The sequence below is a fragment of the Chlorocebus sabaeus genome, chromosome 1, assembly GCF_047675955.1.
Source record: "Chlorocebus sabaeus isolate Y175 chromosome 1, mChlSab1.0.hap1, whole genome shotgun sequence".
Taxonomy (NCBI): Eukaryota; Metazoa; Chordata; class Mammalia; order Primates; family Cercopithecidae; genus Chlorocebus; species Chlorocebus sabaeus.
The window spans coordinates 125,994,873-126,018,707 of NC_132904.1; the positions used below are offsets into that span (position 1 = coordinate 125,994,873).

Below are 23,835 nucleotides of genomic sequence, written 5' to 3' on the forward strand. Positions count from 1 at the left end.
CCTCCCAAAGTGCTGGGATTACAGGCGTGAGCCACCGCGCCCGGCCTAATCCAAATATAGTTTTTTTTTTTTTTTTTTTTTTTTTTTTTTTTTTTGAGACGGAGTCTTGCTCTGTCACCCAGGCTGGAGTGCAGTGGCCGGATCTCAGCTCACTGCAAGCTCCGCCTCCCGGGTTCACGCCATTCTCCTGCCTCAGCCTCCCGAGTAGCTGGGACTACAGGCGCCCGCCACCTCGCCCGGCTAGTTTTTTTTTGTATTTTTAATAGAGACAGGGTTTCACCGTGTTAGCCAGGATGGTCTCGATCTCCTGACCTCGTGATCCGCCCGTCTCGGCCTCCCAAAGTGCTGGGATTACAAATATAGTTTTAAAACATTATTTTGACGTCTACACTATTTACATACTTTACATATTCAAAAATAAAATCCTAAGTAAAAACTGAAACCTATGAACCATATCAAATTGGTAGCATAACCAAAGAAAAGTATTTCAAGTGACACAGTACTCATTATATATTCTTCACACAATATAGTCTAAACATGAAAATGCAAAGAAATCTTAAACTTTATGAAGCTTATTGATATTAGTAATACCAGCACTACAATTTTAAAATGATTTTATGTATACAGTGGGAGAAAGTAAATAGGTTTATTAATTTTTTTCTCTTTTGAGACAGGGTCTCACTCGTCATCCAGGCTGAAGTGCAGTGGGGCATGAACATGGCTCACTGCAGCCTCAACCTCCTGGGCTCAAGCAATCCACCTGCTTCAGCCTCCTGAACAACTGGGAACAAAGGCACACGCCACCATGCCCGGTTCATTTTTAAATTTTTTATGGAGATGGGGTCTCATCATGTTGCCCAGACTGGCCTTGAACTCCTGGGCTCAAGCAATCCTTCTGCCTCGGCCTTTCAAAGTCCTGGGATTACAGGCACGAGCCACCGTGCTTGGCCAGCTTATTAATTGAATTAAATACCAAGATTTTCATTTAAGACAAGAAAAACATAGAGTCAAGGAAGAAAAAGTCTGCTTGCTAAATAGGAACTGGAACATCACTCTGAACTCATGATTAAACAAGCAAAAAACTTTTTCTTAGTTCTCTCAAAGTACCCAGAAGCAAAGATACTGCAGCAGCAATGAATATGAAAAACATCCAGAACTTGGGTTTCTATATATGATTTCTCACTAGAAAGAACCAAGACTCCTTGGATGAGCAGCCCTTTCCAGAGGTGAGCCAAGAAAGGATAAGACAGGCCCTGGAGTAACTTGTATCAGAAAGCACTCCAAGGTTAACAGGGCGCGGGGGTGTCAAACACACACGAGTCTGCTTGAAATGGATCCTACTGACCAAATCTGGGACAATTTGGTGATTAAAAAGAAAAACGACTGTAACTGGTTATAAAACAAGGAATAAATTAAAATCCATCAGAGTCCGAAGTGGTGTCATTCACCCCTCCCCCAAAAAACATCTTATATGTCATCATTGGGGGTGGCTATTTCTCCAGCTCTTTACTCTGAATATTGAAAAGTAAAGAGATTAAATTTAACATTTAATTTGCATTTTGGGGAAGAACAATAGTTTATTTACCTGCACTTAATGAAGGAAATCTCTTCCTTAGAGAGAACCTCCAATAAAACAACTGATTTAAGCAAAAGTCATCATGGGTGCTAAGCAAAAGGTTGTCAGAACCTGGGTATTTGCTTAGTGTCCCAGTATTACCCCAAGATTACATGTTAATCACAAGCTGGCAAACCACACCTTTACAACAGATCAGCAGTCAGGACTTTCATCAAATGGTCACATTTAGCATCATTAATAGTGTGGGAATCTGACATTATGTGCCTCCTATATTATGCAATAGGAGGTACACAGCATCACCTATAAATATTTTTGCCAAAGGAAGTTTTACTTTAAGCTTATTAAGCCTTCCTTTACACCTAACTTCCAGTTAATAGGAAATTCAGGGAGAAAGAGGAATAAATGAAATGACATTAGGAGGGCACAAATCCAGAATGTGGGTATATTTTACAAGACAACCGGTTTGGTCAATTAGGTGTCAGGAAAAAAGGAGGGAGGGAACATTCATCCTATTCAATTTCCCCTGCAAAAAGGAGAGGGGATGGATACTCTTCATTTTACAAAAAAGACTAAAGACTTAATCACCAAATGCAATCAATGCATGAATCTTGACTGACTACAGATGGGGGCGGAACCCTCAAAGACACTTTGGAACAACTGAGGAATTTTGAAGATGGAGTTGTTAATTTTAATAGGCATTAATAATGATACTGGGGTTAGTAGGAGAATGTCCCTATTTTGAGGAAACACATGTTGAAACATTTGAGGATTAAGGTGTTTGCAGCTTACTTTCAAATAATTACACACATACAGAGAAAGACGGGAAACAATATGGCAAAAATGCGAACCACTGAATTGGTTATTCATTGCATTGATTAGCATTTTTATTCATTGCATGAATAACGGATCACAACTGTATAGAACCAACCTCTGTAAGACTAAAATTTTTCATAACAAAGTTAATAAAATTGTACTTCTATTGAGAAGTACAGTAGAAAGTACACGAAAGTACACCTATATCGGAATTATATTTGGGTTGAAATCTAAAATATCTTACTAGTCGTGTGTCCTTAAGGCAAGTTATAATTCTTCGTATCACTGAGTTTGTCACTTCTATAAAATTCAAGTAATAATATCTGCATCACTAGGTTGTTCTGAGAATTAAGTACAAATGCAAAAATGCCAAGCAGTACTGCACAAAATAAATAAATCTGGTTTTCATAATCAATATATTACTAATAATCCCAAAATACAAAACTATAGTACAACGTTCATTATATTCACATTCTATGAGAAGGGGAAACTACATTAGGTAAAATTATTATTAATCCACTGACAGTCCCAGTGAAGTAATGGGGGAAATGAAGATTTATACGGTATTTTTTAAACCCAAGAATTCCAACTGAACACCTAGAGAAAAGGAAATCAAAATTGTGCAGCTTGCTTCCGGTATTAGCCGATCTCCAAATAAAACACTAAGAAAATAAGTGGAAGTTACAGAGAATTTCTTCCTGACTTCAAGACATTATCTACTTACATGCTAAAAAAGAAATTAAGTTTTTGTCTTCATTTCTGTAAGTTCCAAAAAAAGCACACAATTACGGGGTTTTATTCTAAATTCTGCTTGGATTCATAGAACTCACATGGACGCAATTTCCTTTAATCAGTTCTAACGTACCTGTCATTTCTCGAGGTAACCCCTTTTTCTGATTAGGCCAGCAATAAAACGACTAGATGCAGAGTGATCCTCAGGAAGGAAAGAAAAAAAGGTGTTTGTGTGTGTGTGTGTGTGTGTGTATACACACACACACACACACATATATATATTTTTTAAAGAAGTGCCATCTTTTTCTTTCCTGTACCAGAGAAAAAGCAAAAGGGGAAAGGAGGAGAGAAAAAAAAAACAGGTCTGAACCTCCCGGGTTCGACCAGGTGAGAGGTGGCAACACCTCCGGACGCTCCGGGTTAGGGTGTTGGGCAAATGGGCGTGCAAAGGACGGGCAGCTCCCCGGAAGGTCGGGGTAACTGCTCCGGGACCGTGGGGCCCAAGGCCGGTCTCCTCCCAGAAGGATTAAATGCCACCGAGGGGATCCCGTGGGGTGTCTCCCGGCGCGGACCAGGGTGACAGACCCGCTCTCCACTCCCTCCGGCGCCAGGTGGGGGCCACGCTGTGTCAAACCCGGGCAGCGTGCAGGGGCCGCCCCCCGCGCGACCGGAGCCCGCCCTCCCCTCCCCGTTACCTGCGGGCGGCGGCGCCGGGCCCGGAGGCCTGCTGCTCCTCCTCCTTCTCCCGCCAGGCTGGGGCGGCAAGGCGGCGGCGGCGGCGGCGGCCCGGGGGGAGGGGGCGGAGCGCGCGGCTCGCTGCCTCTCTCCTCCCCCGGGAGGCTCAGGGGCCCCTATCTCGGGCCGCCGCGCCTAGGCCCGTGAGCAGCCTGTGGTTGGGGCATGGCGGCACAGCCCACCGGCGTGCCCGCGAGGTGGGAGTGCGAGGAGGCGGGGAGGGAAGCACCCCCAGCGCTCGGAGGGGCCAGAGGGGAGGAGCCAGGGGGCCCGGGAGCCGCGCGCGGGCGGCCGTTGGGGACGGTTGGCCGAGGGCAGGCGGCTGTTTGGGGAGCGCGGCGACGGCTCGCGTGTTCCCAGCGGGGCGGGGTGGGGAAGGGGAAGGGGACTGAGGGGAGGGGAGGGGGAGGTTGGGAGGGAGCCGCCGCCGCGCGCGTGCGGGCCGGCGCCGCCGCCGTTGCCGCTCCGCTCACTCCAGCCTGTTTGGGGGCACTTTGTTTGTGTCCCACAATGCTCTGCGCGGGCGGCCTGACTGGGGAAGGGGAGGAGAAGGGGGCGGGGCGGAGCGAGCTCGGGGGCGGGGCTCAGGGCGGGGAGGGGAAACGTGATGATTGCGCAAGCGCAGAAAATGGGCCCTCCTGACCGTCGGGACTTGCACTGTGGGTGACTCCGTCTCCTTAGACGGTAGAGCCTGCGTGACCCAGAGAGGCCGTGAGTTTTGACACTGTATTTTTGCATATGTGTTCACAGGTGCAGATTTACGTTCATATGCCCCGTAAGCCCTGTCCCATTTGTCCTTCCTCTAAGCCGCCCTCTCACCCAGTTCCCCAATCACACCTGAGAAGCATTTCTCCGCAGGAGTCACACTTACAGCATTTTTTTTTTTTTCGAACTAAAAACATAACTCCTATTTTCTCGGGTAGTTTTTGTAGCAAGGTCGAAATCGAAACACTTCAGCCCCTCTTCGGCGAGAGAGGTTAGTTGGTAAGTTGCCCATTGTTCACCCATGGAAACAGGCCTGCCAAGGGCCGCCCCGCAGACAGGTGAGCCCGCGCCCCCGTCGTGGGCGGACTGCGACTTGCGGCAGGTGTCTGGAGTGCGTGGCTCCTCGGGCCTCCTCGCAGTGCTTGCTGTCTGCCATTCTAGCACTTGCCTCGGTGACCTGGCAGGACGTGCGGCTCTTGAGATGAGTGGAGAAATGGACTCCCAGGTCCCTCTTGTTCCTCCAACACAGGGACACCTAGAGCTGCTCCAAAAGTATACCTAACTTCTTCCACAACCGTGCATCTGTCATTTTTACTACACCATCACTTACTTCCCTGGCCTTCCGGGAGGAAGTGTGCGGGCCATCGCGAAGTAACCGGTGCCGTCCGGGGGCTTTGAAGTTCTTGGTCAACTGCAAAATCAATCAACCTCGGAGTTAAAACTCCTAGGGCCCTGAGTCTTGGTTTCCCCTGGCCGGGCGGGCGAGCGCTCTCCGCACCGCCCCCGGAGGTCATACGGGCGCCCGGGCCTGCAGGCGGCAGCGCCCCAGGTGCCTGGGGGCGGGCGGGGTGCGGGCAGGTGCACCTTGGGCGCTTTGTGTTTTCCCACACCTCCAGCTTGCAAACCGAAAGACTTCTTTCCAGAGGGTTCTGTGCGAGGTGGGTGGACGTCCCGCTGAAGTAGAGTGGATTTTCCTTTTGAAACACTTGGCAGCATCTCACATTAATTCACTCTTTGAGAGACAAGCAGCCAAGCACCTGAACACCCTGACTCTTGAAATCTTCTTTAGGAATAAAGGCAATAAAAACAACTTCTGTTTTTATAGTCCTTCGCAGTTTCCAACAAGTTTTCAAGTATGTATAATATTATCTAATCCTCACAGCAACTGTAATTCACAGGTTTTATCACAAGTTTCTATTATTATTCCCACTATCATTTCTATTATTCCCATTTCAGAGATGAGAAAAATCAGAAAGATGCGAATTAGGCCCAGAAACTTTTGCACTAAGATTTGAAGAGGGGAAGAGATAGAAGGCGGTATGCTTACCTGGGAGAGGACTGGCGGCCACAGAGCAGGGCTCAGGAAAGGGCAGGAGCTGGGGCCCTGGTAAAGAATATGTGAGAATGTATGTAGGTGGTAAGCAACTGGACGAGAATCAGGGTGGAAATGAAGTAGTCAAATCCTATCTACCTCTTCTAGTGCCTTTAACAGGATAGTCAGTCAGTAAAGACCATGAGGCAAGTCTTTTCTAAGTGTTTCTCCAGGGGCTGCGGTGGCAGCTCTTCAACTACTACACTGACACAAAAATTTGCTTTCCTTTGTAGTACACCTTGAAGTCAGGTAGAGGAATGCCTCTAGCTTTGTTATTTTTGCTCAGAATTGCCCTAGCTTTTCAGGGTCTTTTGTGGTTCCATACAAACATTAGGATTGTTTTTTCTAATTCTGTGATGAGTGTCATTGATATTTTGGTAGGGATTGCACTGTACCTGTAGGTGGCTTTGGGTAGTATGGGTATTTTAACAATATTAATTCTTTCAATGAGATAGATGAGATAGATTTCTTTTTTTTTTTTTGGTTCTCTTCATCTTCTTTCATCAATATTTATACTTTTCCGGGTAGAGATTTTTCACTTCTTTGCTTATATTTATTCTAGGTATTTTATTTTGCTTTTTTATAGCTATTGTAAATGAGATTGTTTTCTTGATTTCTTTTTCAGATTGATGGCTGTTAGTATATAGAAAATCAACTAGGCTGGGCACGGTGGCTCACGCCTGTAATCCCAACACTTTGGGAGGCCGAGGCAGGCAGATCACGAGGTCAGGAGTTCAAGACTGGCCTGGCCAACATAGTGAAACCCCGTCTCTACTAAAAATACAAAAAAATTAGCTGGGTACGGTGGCATGCGCCTGTAGTCCCAGCTACTTGGGAGGCTGAGGTGAGAAATCGCTTGAACCCAGGAGGCAGAGGTTTCAGTGAGCCGAGATGGTGCTGCTCCAGCCTGGTGACAGAGCAAGACTCCGTCTCCAAAAAAAAAAAAAGAAAAGAAAAGAAAATCAATTGATTTTTGTATCCTGCAACTTAACTGAATTCGTTCATCAAAGTTCTGAGAGATGGAGTCTTTAGGTTTTTCTAAATATAAGAACAAGTCATCTGCAAGCAAGGATAATTTGACTTCTTCCTTTCCAATTCAGTTGCCCTTTATTTCTTTCTCTTGCCTAACTGCTCTGGTGAAGACTTCCAGAACTATGTTGAATAGGAGTGGTGAAAATGTGTATCTTTGTCTTGTTCCAGATCTTAGTGGAAAGGCTTTCAATGTTTTCCTGTCTAGTGTGATATTAGCTGTGGGTTTGTCATATATGGCTTTTATCATTTAAAAACTTTTTTTCCCTTAGATTATTCCCTTGTCTCCTCTGCTTTTCCCACTTAAAATTTTTTTGGGAGACAGGCTCTCATTGTGCCATCCAGGAGTGCAGTGGTGCAATCATAGCTGAATACAGCCTCAAACTCCTGGGCACAAGCATCCTCTGGCCTCAGCTTTCCAAATAGCTAGGACTACAGGCGTGCCACCATGCCTGGCTAATTTTAAACCTTTTTTGTAGAGATGGGTCTTGCTGTGTGAACTCGGGCTCAAGCGATCCTCCCGAAGTGCTGGGATTACAGGCTGAGCCTTTTCCTGCTTTTCTTTCTCATTTAACATTTAAATATTTTATCATCCTTCCACTCCACCCCCACCTCAGGTCTGAAGAATTTATTAACTAACAGGTGACTGTGAGGCCCTTAAGAGTTCAATGCTAGATGCTTGGAGAGGGTGTGAGAAAAAATTCAAAGAAGATTAACTTTGCAGGAGCCCTCTTGTCTGTTTTGGCTCTGGGCAGGGTCAGTTTCTGTGGCTTCTGCAGCCTCCCACCTTTTTCCTTCTTGAGCTGGTAGAGACTTGCCTCTGGGTTGCTGGAATATACACACCTTTCTTTGACATTAGGTTAAATAATACTGCTGGGAGGATTTTGTGAAATCAGAATCCTGTACACAGGTGAAACAAACAAATGTAGACAGTGTGAGGAACCTTTAATTATTAACCCGGTGTGGATGATTCTGAGGAATTCAAATTCCAGGCAAATTCCAGGAGTTATATTTCAGCCACGAGCTGTCTGGGGGACTAAATTCTGCAAAAGATGGCACTTCCTTGTGGAAGACCATTAGAACTGAATGGAAACTTAGTTATTTAGTCCAAAAGCATTAGCATTAAGGCATGAATGCTTTCTACCTGCCCTTGCTTCCTTATAGGATTATACAACTACATATATAAAAAATTAAATTCACTCTCTTACCCTAAAATGTATACGTCTTCTAGTGTTCACATTTTACCATTCACCCAGTGGAGCAGATTGACTTTGCTACTTCATTATTGTATCTCAATTCCAATCCATCAACAAGTCCTGTTGAATCTGTCCCTCTCCGCTGCCGCCGTCCTAAAATGAAATGATACTCGCTTATGCCTGGAGAATTATAATGCCACTCATGTGGTTTCCCAAATGCACTCTCCCTTTTCCTCATTCTCTACGTGGTCACCAGAGTTGTAATGCATAGCAGTCATGTCAGCCAACAATGGCTTCCTATTGCTCCCAGGATAAAGTCCCAAACCCTTAACATGGCTTTCACACCACTACGCCATCTGGGACCTTTCAGTGTCTTGAGCTTCATCTCTTGACTATGCTTTTTCAGGAAACATGCCAGTTGCAGAGGCGGTTTTGTTTTTTCTTTTCTTTGTTTTTGTTTTTGTTTTTGTTTTTTTTTGAGACAGAGTCTCACTCTGTTGCCAGGCTGGAATGCAGTGGTGGATCTCGGCTCACTGCAGCCTCTGCCTCCCAGGTTCAAGCGATTCTCCTGCCTCAGCCTCCTGAGTGGCTGGGACTACAGGCGCACACCAGCTAATTTTTGTATTTTTAGTAAAGACGGGGTTTCACCATATTGGCCAGGCTGGTCTCAAACTCCTGACCTTGTGATCTGCCCGCCTCAGCCTCTCAAAGTGCTGGGATTACAGGCATGAGCCACCGCTACCGGCAGGTTATTTTTTTTTTTTTAACATCTTCTAAAATGCTATGCTCTTTCTCCACTATGTATATTATTTCTTCTGTGTAGAAATACTGTACTCCATTCCTTAGCTGATATCCTTTCAATCCTCAGGTCTCTTCTTTTACATTTAGATGCACATATATAGACACATGCATATACATATGTCAGCTTCCTTGAGATATAATTCACATACCATACAATTCACCCATTTAAGGTATGCAATTAAATAGCTTTGGCATATTCACAGAGCCGTGCAACCATTACCATAATCGATTTTATAACGTTCTCATTACCCAGAAAGAAACACATACCTGTTAGCAGTCACTCCCATTTTCCCCCAACTCCTCGGCCCTAGGGACCACTAACTTAGCTACTTTCTGTCTGTATGGATCTGCCATATATTTCTTTTTTGCAGTTTCAATGAGGAGCTGTGCCATGTTTGGCTGGTATATCGGTTAAGTCCTCTGCATTGTTTTCCCTCTCTCTTTTTTTCCCAGCATTTCTAAAAAGGGACTAGGTTGTTTGCTCTAGAGTGTTTGCCACAATCTGGATTTTGTCAGCTGCATCCCTGTGGTGTATTTATGTTCCCTTATCTGCATTTTGTGTAATTTGGCAGTAGGATCTAAATGTTTTATCAAATTCAAGTTTAATTTTTGGCAATGTTACTTTATAGGTGGCAGTGTACTTTTCCACTGAGAGATACACAGTGTATGTGTGTCCTTCTTTTTGTGATGTTGGCAGCCATTGATGAGAAAAGCCTAGATCAATTCATTCATTAGGAGTTTTTAAGTGGTGATATAATGCTATCATTCTTCATTTACGAGCTATTGTACAATGTTTCTACCAAGGGAAATTGCCCCTTTTTGGTTATTTGATTACCTAGTGATATTGTTTATATAGGAAAGCAGGAAAAATGCTTGATTCTTTCCCTTTTACCAAATAATATCTTAATTGTTGCCACTTTTCTCCTTTCTCAACCACTACCATCCTGATCCAAAGTCCTTAACCTGACCCCCAAGACCTTGAGTCTTTGGGATCCTACTCCTTTTGTAAGGTCCTACATGATTTGGTCCCCATCTCTACAGCCTCCTTTCAGGCCACTTTCCTCCTCTCTCACTATATCCAAGCCAACTGACCTATTTTCATTTCCTAAGTCACCAGAGTTTTTCCCATTTCGGGGCCTTTGCACATATCCCCTCACCTGAAAAGCTTTCTCCAACTTCCCCTAACTCTTATCTTTCAATCATTGCTTTCTTAAGGAAGACTAGGAATTATATCCTCTCATACCACCTGATTATATCCTCTCATACCACCTTCTGTTTGACCTTCATGGCACTTCTTATGCAGATGCTTCTCAACTTATGATGGGGTTATATTGTAATAAAGCCATCGTAAGTTGAAAATATCATAAGTCAAAAATGCATTTATTTATTTATTTATTTGAGATGGAGTCTCACTCTGTTTCCCAGGCTGGAGTGCGGTGGCACAATCTCAGCTCACTGCAACCTCCGTCTCCTGGGTTCAAGTGATTCTCCTGCCTCAGCCTCCCTAGTAGCTGGAATTACAGGCGTGCACCACCATGCCCACCTAATTTTTGTATTTTTAGTAGAGATGGTGTTTCACCACATTGCCCAGACTTGTCTGAAACTTCTGACTGCAAGTTAACTGCCCTCCTCAGCTTCCTAAAGTGCTGGGATTAAAGGCATGAGCCACCACACCCAGCCAAAAAAACATTTAATACATCTAACCTACCAAACATCATACTGGCCTACCTTAAATGTGCTCAGAACATTTACATTTGCCTACAGTTGGGCAAGATCATCCAACACAAAACCTATTTTACAGTAAAGTATTGAATATCTCATGTAATTTATTGTGAAAGTGGAAAATAGAATGGTTGTATAGATATGTAAAGTACAGTTTCTTTTGTATATTTATCACTTTACACTGTTGTAAAGTAAAATCTCAGGTTGGGGACTGTCTGCAGTTCATATTTATGCTTATTTGTGATAAGCATATATCTGATAATTTATATAATATCTGCCTCCTTGCTAAACCATAAGTTCCATGAAGGCAGCAATCATATCTACTATTTTTCTTCTAAGATTAACTTAATGATTGGAATATAGTATATGCTCAAAAAATAAATGTTGAAGTCATATTTGGGAAAAATAAAATACTTTATCTTAGCTGGGTACAGTTGCTCACGCCTGGATTCCCAGCACTTTGGGAGGCAGAGGTGGGTGGATCACCTGAGGTCAGGAGTGTGAGACCAGCCTGACCAACAGGGTGAAACCCCGTCTCTACTAAAAATGCAAAAATTGGCTGGGTATGGTGGCAGGCACCTGTAGTCCCAGCTATCCAGGAGGCTGTGACAGGAGAATTGCTTGAACCCGGGAGGCGGAGGTTGCAGTGAGCCAAGATCATGCCACTGCACTCCAGCCTGGGTGATGGAGCGAGACTCCATCTCAAAAAAAAAAAAAAAAAAAATACTTTATCCCAACTTGTAAAGAGTAAAGATAGCTAAGATTTACTGAGTTCTTCTGATACTCAAATCTAAGTAATCTGGCTCCAGAACCTAAGGTATCAGGTTGAAATCCCAATATAGGCATACCTCACAGTATGTGGGTATATTGTGGGATCAGTGCCAGACCATCACAATAAAGTGGGTCACACACATTTTATGGTTTCTCAGTACATATAAAAGTTAAGTTTACACTATACTGTGGTCCAAGATTGTCCAACCCATGGCCCGCAAGCTACACGCAACCCAGAACAGCTTTGAATGTGGCCAAACACAAATTTGTAAACTTTCCTAAAGCATTATGAGATGTTTTTGTAACTTTTTTTTTTTTTTTAAGCACATCAGCTATTGCTAGTGTTAGTGTATCTTATGTATGGCCCAAGACAATTCTTCTTTTTCCAATGTGGCCCAGGGAAGCCAGAAGATTGGACACCCCTGGTATAGTCAATTAAGTGTACAAGAGCATTATATCTAAAAAAATAAAAATTAAAAATACTGTATTGCTAAAAAGTGCTAATGATCATCTGAACCTTCAGCGAGTCATAGTCTTTTTGCTGGTGGAGGGCCTTGCCTCACTGTTGATGGCTGCTGACTGAGCAAAATGGTTGCTGAAGGTTGGGGTGGCTACAGCAATTTCTTAAAAAATGAGACAACAGTGAAGTTTGATGCATCAATTGACTCTTTATTTCACAAAAGATTTCTCTGTAGCATACAATGCTGTTTGATAGCATTTTACCCACAGTAGAATGTCTTTCAAAATTGGAGTCTGTCCTCTCAAACCCTGCTGCTGCTTTATCAACTAACTTTATGTCATATTCTGAGTTCTTTGTTGTCATTTCAACAAAGTTCCCAGCATCTTCACCTTTATGTTTATCTTGAGTAGATTCCATCTCAAGAAACTATTTTCGGCTGGGTGTGATATATGCCTATAATCTCAGTATTTTGAGAAGTCAAGGTAAGGGATTCACTTAAGACCAGGAGTTCAAGACCAGCCTAGGCAACATAGTGAGATGCTATCTCCATGAAAAAAAATTTTTTTTTAGTTAGCCAGATGTGGTGGCATGCACCTGTAGTCCTAGCTAATTGGGAGGCTGAGGTAGGAAGATGGTTTGAGCCGAGGAGTTTGAGGTTACAGTGAGCTATGATTGCGCCACTGCACTCCAGCCTAGGTGACAGAGCAAGACCCCGTTTCAAAAAACAAAACACTTCCTTTGCCCATCCATCAGAAGCAACTCCTTATTGTTCAAGTTTCATTATGAGATTGCAACAATTCAATCATATCTTCAAATTCTAGTTCTCCACTTCAAATTCTAGTTCTCTTGCTATTTCTGGCACATCTATAGTTACTTCCTCTACTGGAGTCTTGAACCCTTCAAAGTCATGAGGGGTGGAATCAACTTCTTCCAAAGTCCTGTTAATGTTGATATTTTGACCTCCTCCCACAAATCATGGATGTTTTTAATGACATCTAGAATGGTGAATCCTTTCCAGAAAGTTTTCACTTTGCCCAGATCCATCAGAGGACTCACTATACATGGTAGCTAAGGCCTTTTGAAATGTATTTCTTAAATAGAACCTGAAAGTAGAAATAACTCTGTAATCCATGGACAGTGGAATAGACAATGTGTTAGCAGGCATGGAAACAACATTAATCTTGTACATCTTCATCAGAGCTCTTGGGTGACCAGTTGCACTGCTGGAGAGCAGTAATACTTTGAAAGGAATTTTTTCTGAGCAGTGGGTCTCAACAGTGCACTTAAAATATTCAGTAAACTATGCTGTAAACAGATGTGCTTTCTCCTTCAGGCTGTGATGTTTCATTTATAGAGCACAGGCAGAATAGATTGAGCATAATTGTTAAGGGCTCTAGGATTTTCAGAATGGTAAATGAACATTGGCTTCCACTTAAAGTCACCAGCTGCTTTAGCCCCTAACAAGAGAGTCAGCCTGTCTTTTGATGCTAGCCACTGCCTTCTTCTCTCTAGCTATGAAAGTCCTAAATGTATCTCCTTCCAATCTAAGGCTGTTTTGTCACAAGAAGCATAGCTTTCAGCTTATCTCAGCTTTTGATATGTCTTCCTCACTAAGCTTAATCAATTTTAGATTTGTTTTAAAGTGAGAGACGTGTGACATTTCCTTTCACTTGATCACTCGGAGGCCATTCTAGGGTTATTATTCGGCCTAATTTCCAATATTGTTGTGTCTCAGGGAATAGAGAGGTCTGAGGAGAGGCAGAGAGACTAGAAACAACTGGTCAGTGGATTAGTAGGAACACACATGTTTATTAAATTTGCCATCTTATATGGGTGTGGTTTGTGGTGTCCCTAAACAATTACAATAGTGATCAAAGTTCACAGATCACAGATCACCATAACAGTTGCAATAATTAATGAAAAAGTTTGAAATACTGTGAGAATTATCAAAATGTGATAGAGACATAAAGCAAGCGCATGCTGTTGGGAAAATGGCTCCAACAGACTTGTTTGATGCAGGGTTGCCATACATATCTTCAATTTGTGTAAAATGCAGAAGCTGCAGAGTGCAATAAGGTGAGGCACAATGAAACAAAGTATGCCTATATACTCCAATCTGTAGGAATACACCATACAAGTCTATATATTGAAGAGGAATTAACCTCAATTTTGGGGGGTTCTAAATTTGTAAATCCCAGGAAAGAGACTTACTGGTTTAGCTTAGTTTGAGTACTCATTCCTAAACCAATCAACTAAAATCAAGGCAATGGGACTATTATAAGAAAATGCAACTTTCATGCCAGATATGTGGATGCTATGGGGCTGTTTCCAGGAGAAGGAGATATACCAGGCAGACAATCTCATAGTAGAGCACATGCATATTTCTTTCCATAGTCTAATTTCATAAATTCTCTTGTCTAGCATAGTGCAGTTTTCCCACATAGACACCTTGCCTACTCAATGAGAAACAAGTAAAAGACATGACCAGCTACTACATCTATCTTTCATTTCGAGAATCTCAATTGATCAGGTCTGGATGTAGTTGTATATAATTTTGCAATCTATGGGCTAAATGACAAATGTAACAGCCCTCAAAACAAAACAATCATATCTTTTGCAAAGGTTCTAAGGTCAGCTCCTGTTGTATGAGAAATTACCTTGGGGCAATGGTAGCCTCCTAGGCCTTAGGCAAAGCTATCTCAGGGAAAGACCCACGGGCCAAAGTAAGTATTTAGAATCCCACAATTTATTAAAAAATTTAAAACACTGACTGAGAAGTAAGAGGAAAGAGTGAGGTACATTAACACCCTTTGGATAAGGTGCAAGCAGGGTAGAAGGACCATACTACCTGAATCTGGATTACACAGTGTTCATATTCCTGTCTTTCCCCTTGCTGTGCCAGTTTTTCTTTCTGATAGTGTAGTTATGAGGATCAGAGGTGATGTTTGAGCAAGGGATCCAACAGATGAAAGGTGTATGGAACCGGTATACACAGGGACTTGCCTGTTGGAAAGACACAGGGACACGTATGCATGACAGTAGCTGTATCTCATCAATCAGCCTGATGAGTAGGTCTCAATTTCATTTGCATTTTGGGGGCAAAGGACAAGCGGGGTTAGAATGATATCAACTATGAGTGGCTGATGTAAGGCTTCAACAATGTCAAGGGCTTAATGTCTCTCATGTATATTTAGTGAATCATGAATATTTGCGATGCCTTTGTCCTTCCTTCCCTATCAACTTTAGAACATGTATGTTCTAACATGTCTCACATGCCTGTTAGAAATGCTTGTTCCCCAGTGCCACACATAAATACCACTTGAACATAAATTTAATTTTCTCAGCAAGGCCATTTTTACTTTCTGCAGAAAGGGCACACTCACCAGCAGTTTTGCCACAAGAGTACACAGAACAAAGGCGACAGGGTTATTTATAACCTGACACGTCTACCCTACTGCCATGTACAGTTTCCATTGCCTGGAATGGGACCCCACATTCTCTATTTGTCCCGATTGGCTAGCAGCTTAGAACTTTCTAAAAGAGGCAAAGGCAGAGGATAATAAAGGAAGGAGGCAGTAAATTGTGGGATGCTGAGAAAGGTAAAAATACCTCCAAATAAGGAAGAGGAACAGGCTATGACCTAATGCTTGCTTGGACCAGTATAAGCATGCCAGGGCAAATATTTAGGCTACATTGTGGGAGCTAAGAACACAAAGTACCTTGATTTCTTTATTATGGCTAGCAGATGTCTGAGAATGTTAGCACATGTCTTTGAATAAATTTTGCTTCTAAGAGAAGTTACTATTTATTCCTAATTAGACAGGGAGGAAAGTCTCTTTGAAGAGGAACCTCTACTTTACTTTTTACGTGCCATTTGCTTCCATACTTGGTTTCATTTAGCCTTTTTATTTTTTGTTTTCTGCTCTATTAGTAAAATTGAAAATTCTCTAAAAATTTAAAATGTGCATTACAAATCAAAGATCATGTATAGTCAAGATTACCGTTGAAGATCTCTTAAATTGCCTATAAGGCACAATATATTGCATGTATGAGCCACCTTGGAGGCTGATGTTCTGTCTCTCAGTAAGTCCAACCTAGAGAATTTACCTTGCAGCATTGGAACAGATGGCTCATCCTTCTGTTGACCCCCAGAGGAAATCATTGGCTTGCATGTAGGACCTCTAGGCTTGGACTCAGACTGCTAGACGCCCACACTATAAGAGGCACCTGGAAACAGACCAACTGAGAGAATGACACGTTTGTGTCTTCTGTCTTCTGCTTACTCTGGGCATTAATTTGCTTAGTCAAATGATGCTTATACTTCCCTCTCTCAAGCCCACTTCAGTTCGTATGAATTAAATATGTGTATGTTCTATTTCTAGGGTACAAAAAGTATTAAATGATGAAAGACAACTAGAATATCCACAATTAAAAAAAAAAAAAACTTTTTAGAAAAGAAGAAAAAAAAAAAAGAGCAACCTACAGAGGTCACTTGCCCAGATCTTCTAGCACATCTTGCTGGAGGAAGACAATAAAGTAGATCATAGGGCCAGCAAACTTAATGTGCACCGGGTTTGTTAACTTACTTCCTTAAGCGTGGATTAAGTTCAGTATCGCTGCCCCAGGATTCTGCTAGGAGAGTTTTCCTTATTTGTATCCAACAGGGCCACCCTTGAATATAATGATTAATATTATGTGTCAACTTGACTAGGCTAAGGGATACTCAAATAACTGGTAACACATTATTTTTGGGTGTGTCTGTGGTACACCCAGATGTGAGGATGTTCCTGGAAGAGATTAGCATTTGAATCAGTAGATTGGGTAGAGATCACCCTCACCAACATGGGTGAGTGTCATTCAATCCATGAGGACCTGGGTAGAACAAAAAGGTCAAGGAAGGGTGAATTTGTTCTCTCTGCTTGAGGTGGGACATCCATCTTCTTCTACCCTCAGACAGCTGTGCTCCTGATTCTCAGGCCTCGGGACCCAGACCAGGATTTCCATCAGCTCCCCTGGCTCGCAGGCCTTCTGACTTCTGACTCACCATGGGTTCTCCTGGATCCAGCTTGATGATGGCAGATCGTGGGACTTCTTGGCCTCCGTAATCACATGAAACAATGCCCACAGTATGTCTCCTATTAAATAAATATATATTTAATCTCTTATTGGTTCTGCTGCTCTGGAGAACCCTGGCTAATACACTAAGAAAGAGCTTGGGGAGGATTCCTCTGAAGGGGACTCTACTATTTTAGCAGTATACTCTATGTTGGTGAATACGTTTGAGCTGGGTCTTATCTTACAGGTTGAGCAATAATCACAGGTGATTTTGCAAGGATTGAGTTTTATTTTATTTTATTTTGCTTTGCTTAAGACTGAAACAGCCCATTGCATTCATTTTTGAGGACAGTGTTTGCTAATGACCCAATGCAGAAATCATTTGTGGTTAGGATTATGATCTAATCATTCACCAAACTTATAATAGATGATCTTCACTTGGTCACAAAAAAATTGCACAACAGTGGGATAATTAATATTTTCTAATAAAAAAGTGGAACTCTCATGGTAGCCATCTAGATGAGGGAGAAGGTGTTCTCAATTCTGTTATGTGTTTTTAATTCTGTTTGGCAGTTGTATTACATTTTTCTGGCTCATTCATTCTTTTGCACTTAGATGACTATTTTCTATCATCTCTTCTGTCAGTCCTCCAATACTTCCCTTACCACTCTCTCTCAGTTGATGCCCATCATAAAAAACTACTACAGGCCGGGTGCAATGGCTCACACCTATAATTCTATCACTTTGGGAGGGTGAGGTGGGTGGATCACCTGAGGTCAGGAGTTTGAGACCAGCCTGGCCAACATAGCGAAACCCATTCTCTATTAAAAATACAAAAACTTTGTTGGGCATGGTGGTAGGCACCTGTAGTCCCAGCTACTTGGGAGGCTGAGGCAGGAGAATTGCTTGAACTTGGGAGGCGGAGATTGCAGTGAGCTGAGATTGCACAATTACACTCCAGCCTGGGTGACAGGGTGAGACTCTCAAAAAAACAAAAACAAAAACAAAAACTCCTACAAATGTGGTGGCTTAAAACAACACACGTTTTTTATCTCACAATCTAGAAGTCAGAAGTTGGACAGAAGTCTCCCTAGGTTAAAATCAAGGTATAGGCAGGACTATGCCTGTTTCTGAAAGCCATACGGAGAAGCCCTTTTTGCCTTTTTTCCTTTCTAGAGGCCACTTGTATTCCTTGGCTCATGGTCTCCTTATTCTATCTTGAAAGTCGGCAATTCTCTGCCCCTTTCCCCATCGTCACATGTTTCTCTCAACCATGTTCTTCTGCCTCCTTCTTTCTTCCACTGTTAATTAATTAATTAATTATTTTTGAGATGGAGTCTCACTTTGTTGCCCAGGCTAGAGTGCAGTGGTGCAATCTCAGCTCACTGCAACCTCCGCCTGCCAGGTTCAAGCAATGCTCCTGCCTCAGCCTCCCAAGTAGCTGGGACTACAGGCATGCACCACAATGCCCACCTAATTTTTTGTACTTTTTGTAGAGACGGGTTTTCACCATGCTGGCCAGGCTGGTCTTGAACTCACAACGTCGGCCTCCCAAAGTGTTGGGATTACAGGCGTGAGCCACTGCACCCGGCCTCCTTCCACTGTTTTTAGTAATAGCCATAGTGAAGATATAATTCGCATACCATATAATTCATGCATTTAAAGTGTACAATTTGATAGTTGTTAGTATATTCGTGGAGTTGTACGTCCATCCATTACCAGAACCAAGTTTGGAACATTTTCATTATCCCCAAGAAACCCTGTGCTCTTTAGCAGTTATCTTTTATTCTTGCCCGTCACTCATTCCTAACCCTTGGTAATCACTAATCTGCTTTCTGCCTTTATAGATTTTCCTCTTCTGGCCTTTTCCTATAAATGGAATCACACAGCATATGCTCTTTTGTCACTGGCTTTTTTCACTTGGCATGCTTTCAAGGTTCATCCATGCTGTAGCATATCTCAGTACTTCATTCTCCTCCTCCACTTTTAGGGACTCATGTAATTAGATTGGGCCAACCCGGTAATCCAGCAAAAGCTGCCCATCTCATGGTCCTTACTGTTTTTTGGTTTGTTTTTCTTTTTGAAATGGAGTCTCGCTCTGGTGCCCAGGTTGGAGTACAGTGGCGTGATCTCGTCTCACTGAAACCTCTACCTCCCAGGTTCAAGTGATTCTCCTGCCACAGCCCCCTGAGTAGCTGGGATTACAGGCATGTGCCACCACGCCCGGCTAATTTTTGTATTTTTAGTAGAGATGGGGTTTCACTATGTTGGTCACGCTGATCTTGAACTCCTGACCTCAAGATCCACCCGCCTCAGCCTCCCAAAGTGCTGGGATTACAGGTGTGAGCCACCGCGCCTGGCCCGTGGTCCTTACCCTTAATCACATCTGCCAAGTCCCTTTGGCCGTGTAACGTAACACAGTCACAGATATCGGGGTTTAGGACATGGATATCACTGGGGGGCTATTACTCAGTCTACCACAATGAATATCCTTCCTATTTCAGAGAGAAAATAAAAGCAGTCAGAGAAGAATTTTGAAAACTCTTTATCCCCACTGCCTTTCCCCTGTTCCCCAGCATGTGGAGCCATGGACTCTGCCTTACCCCCATCACGATGGTGCAGAATCTCATATCCCAGCATTTGTTACCACAGACTTCCCCTTTCTGTCCTGCTAGCAGAGGCCACGCTGCCACTCCGTGTCGGACCCCTTCTCCTCTCGCTTCCTCAGTGGCACTGTTGGAGCTACCCTCCCCTCTCCTGCATTATCATTTCTTTCTTTTCTCTTGGATCATTTCAATCGGCATAAAGCAACTTGTAATTTCACCCTTCTGAAAACAAAATCCTTTTTTGACCCATTTCCCTCGTCTACTAGTGCCTCATTTCTTTGTTCCCCCAGCTCTTTACAACAAAACTTCATGAAAGATTTGTCTATGTTGTTTTCAATTTTTCTTTTCAATTGTGGTTTTTTTTGGTTAGAGAGTCACTAAAAAAATTTTTTTTTCTTTTTCAATTCTGTTTTTTGTTTTTTGTTTTTTTTGCCACGGGGGCAGGAGGTCTCACTGTGCTGCCCATTGTGGTCTCGAACTCTTGGACTCAAGCAATCCTTCTGCCCTGGCCTTGCAAAGTGCTGGAATTACAGGAGTGAGCTACCATGCCCAGCCAATTTATTGTGGTTAAGTATATATAATATAATTTACCATTTTAACTGTTTTCAAGTATACAATTCAGGGGCACGAATTGCTTTCACAATGTTGTTCAACCATCAACACTGTCCACTTCTAGAATTTTTCATCATTCCAAACAGAAACTGCATACCCCTTCAGCAATAGCTTCCATTCTCCCCTGCCCCCCAGCCCCTAGTAGCACCATTCTACTTGCGGTCTCTGAATTCGACTGTGCGGGGTACCTCTGTAAGTGGAATCATGCAATATTTATTCTTTTGTGTCTAGCTTCTTTCCCACAGCATACTGTTTTAAAGGTTTGTCTATATGGTGATATGAGGCAGAATTTCATTCCTTTTCATGGCCGAATAATATTCCATTGTATGCATATAGCACATTGTATTTATCCATTTTCCTTCTTTTTTTTTTTTTTTTTTCTGAGACAAAGTCTTGCTCTGTCGCCAGGCCGGAGTACAGTGGCACAATCTCGGCTCACTGGAACCTCCGCCCCCTGGGTTCAAGCGATTCTCTTGCCTCAGCCTCCCAAGTAGCTGGGACTAATTTTTGTATTTTTGTAGAGACGGGGTTTCACCATGCTGGCCAGGATGGTCTCGATCTCAACCTTGTGATCCGCCTGCCTCAGCCTCCCAAAGTGCTGGGATTACAGGTGTGAGCCACTGTGCCCGGCCCCATTTTCTTGTTGATGGACACTTGGGTTGTTTCCATTTTGGGGCTATTGTGAATACTGCTGCCGTGAACATATGCATACAAGTATCTGTTGAGTCATTTCTCTTAAGTTCACTACAGTCAGGCTTTCACGCTCACTGGTCAACACAGATTGTTCTTGTCAAGGTCATCAGTGACCTCTGAGTTGCTGCGGCCAATTATCAATTCTTCATTCTCATCTTATGTAGCAGTGCCATTTGCATTGATCATTGCCTCCTCCTTGAAGTCTTTTCTTCCATTGACCTCCAAGACACCACCACACACTCCCAATTACCTTTCCACCTCACTCGCCACTATTCCTTAGCCTTCTTTATTAATCATGCTTACTGCCCCCTCTACAATCTTTGGAACTATTCTCTTTTCTGTCTGCACTTTCTCCCTTAGTAATATCTTCCAATCTTAAGGTGACGCCGACTATTTACCTGGCATGTCCATTGGATAGCAAGTGAGCATCTTACATTTAACATGTCCCAGACTAAATTCCTGATCATCCATATCCTCCCCATCAAAATATACTTTCAGTCTTTCTGAACTGATTCAATGGGATCCTTCTAGATGCTTAGACACAAGTCCTGGAATCATCTTTTATTTCTCAATTTCTCTCCCATCTCATGTTCAGTCTATTAACAAATGCTATTGGCACCTTCTTTAAAATATTTAAAGAATCTGCCATGTGGGGCGGTACACGCCTGTAGTCCCAGCTTCCATCTACTCAGGAAGCAGAGGTGGGAGAGTTGCTTGAGTCCAGGAGTTTGAGTCCAGCCTGGACAACATAGCAAGACCCTATCTTGAATACACACACACACACACACACACACACTTTGATCATTTTTCTCCGTCTTTACCACTACTGCCTTGATGCAAATCATCAACATCTCTTGCCTGGATTTTTTCCATAATCTCCTAACTAGTCTCCCTGAGTCTTCTTTCGCCTCTCTCCAGTTAATACTCAATACATCAGCAAAATCTTGCCATTAAAATGTAAGTTTCTCATGTTGTTGTTGTGATTCAAGAAGCAGTGAAAGGCCGACTGCAAAGCAGTGAGACACTTATTGGGGTCTTAGGAATTGTGATTCAGGAGAAACAGATGTGGTCAAAGGCCAAATTGTGTTCTGAAAAAGAAAGGGGAGTAGTAATTTTTGCAAAGATGCCGAGGGGGATTACACTAGTTGTTTTGAAAGAACTATTGTTGGTAGAGGAGGCTGGCTTAGTACGTGAATCCATAGTTCACTGGTTGTAGCTGTTCAGAAGTTATAGTGCTGGCAAAATTTATCTATTTTCCAAGATGTTTTGGTCATGGGGATTTGGCCCAGTTCAAAGGTTTAAGGCAAGTTTCTGGGGTTTTTTATTTCCAAGGTTGCAGGTTTTGTAGAATTAGTACTTCTTAGAATGGCTTCTCAATTTAATTGGATTTAATTATTTATTTATTTTTGAGGCAGGGTCTCACTCTGCCACCCAGGCTAGAGTATAGTGGTGTGATTGCAGCTCCTGGAAGCATCGACCTCCCAAGCTCAAGTGATCCTCCTACTTCAACCTCCTGAATAACTGGAGCTACAGTCACACGCCATCACACCAAATGGATTTTTGTTGTTTTTAGTTGAGACGAGGTCTCACTATGTTGCCCTTGAACGCCTGAGCTCAAGCAGTCCTCCTGCCTTGGCCTCCCAAAGTGCTGAGATTACAGGTGTGAGCCAATGCATCCAGCCCTGATTTAATTTTAGAGCTCTGAGCCAGAGTGATGCCATTTTGTATATCACATTTCACATTCCCCTGTTTTGATGAAGATCTGACAGGAGGCAGCATTGCTGATCAGTTATTATTGGTTGGCCATAGATTTGTTATGTATTTTCTTTGGAGCTAGAAATGACTGTTTTTAAAGTGGCTTGTGCCACAGAGGTGAGTTGTCAAAAGATAACATGCAGAAATTGGCCAAGTTTGAGTAACAGGGAAGCCATTTTCATAAGGAGGCCTGCATTAGTCTATGGCAATTAGCTGTACATCAGGAAAGGCATACATTTGATTAACCACGTGTAAAGGTCATTCTTCAGCCTTCTTTCCTGAAATAGATGATGAGATTTCAGGAAGGAGATATAAGGTGATTGTGTTTCTTTAGGTGAGAAGCTTTCTTGGTCATATAAAGGAATTCCAGAGGGAGATTCTCTGTGCCCTTGGAGAGAGAGAGGAAAAAGACAAAATTAGAGGGACCTTGATTCTGAGGCTTATTTCTGAGGCCTTTCCATTTTCAAAAGCACGTAACATGCCAAAGTACCATATTTTTGGGGAAACATTCTCCGCAGACAACATTTCCACATGAAACTTCCCTAGGTGTTTCACACACTGAAAGCTGAGTTGGTGGCTGTGGAGAGAATGTTTGAGTCAATAGCTGAGTGGCAAAGGATCCCATTAACCCAGTCTCCCATTTCTGGAAATAGGCCAACCCCATTAAACAGCTGTATCTGATTTCAGGAGATGGTGTTGCAGACAGGCTCTCACACAGAAGAAACACAGAGGTTAATGTTTGGAACAGTATAAACCAGTTTCTTTAGAGTTTGGAGGGCAGTCAGTTGTGGTGTCTTGATGTTAAACTCAAAGCATTCTATTTCTAAAGTAGAAATAGGCAGTAGCAATCTGACAGCTTTTCTGGTCTGTAATTTGCATATCACAAGGTTGTTTATTCATGAGCTTCAGCTTGCAGGCCCTCCAGAAAAAGGTAGTAGCAATTTCAGTGAGTCCAAGTCAGAAAAATGGAATAAAGTTTTGGAAACATTAGTTTGGAGACTTGTAACCAGGAAAGAATTCAAAATTCAGTCTGAATTGTAGGCAAATCATAGAAACAATGGCCAGTGGTAGAATCTAGTAACAGGTGTACTATAGTTCTTTTCTGAAACATAATTTTTCAATCTTTAGTCCCCCATTTCTACCAAAGATAAATCATAACCAATTTATTTGCTGAATAATTTTAGTCTTATTATACATGGCTT

At 42.7% G+C, this 23,835-nt stretch overlaps 1 protein-coding gene and 1 long non-coding RNA gene across 11 annotated transcripts in view; one reads left to right on the forward strand and one right to left on the reverse strand.

Annotated features, from left to right (window-relative positions):
* ZBTB44 (zinc finger and BTB domain containing 44) overlaps positions 1-4,368 on the reverse strand; it is a 91,919-nt gene extending 87,551 nt beyond the window's left edge. For 2 of the 10 annotated variants that reach the window (XM_038004987.2, XM_073022313.1), the window contains exon 1: positions 3,817-4,368. The gene's annotated coding sequence lies outside the window, so the exon portion shown is untranslated. Of the gene's footprint in view, positions 1-3,254; positions 3,730-3,816 lie in introns of those variants that run through there. The other 8 variants (XM_073022321.1, XM_073022318.1, XM_073022327.1 and 5 more) reach the window with 7 other exon arrangements.
* The window catches only part of LOC119626501 (uncharacterized), a 42,852-nt gene continuing 22,965 nt past the window's right edge, over positions 3,949-23,835 (forward strand). Inside the window, exons 1-2 of the long non-coding RNA XR_005242674.2 lie at positions 3,949-4,053; positions 16,866-17,038. This is a non-coding gene — a long non-coding RNA (uncharacterized lncRNA). The remainder of the gene's footprint in view (positions 4,054-16,865; positions 17,039-23,835) is intronic.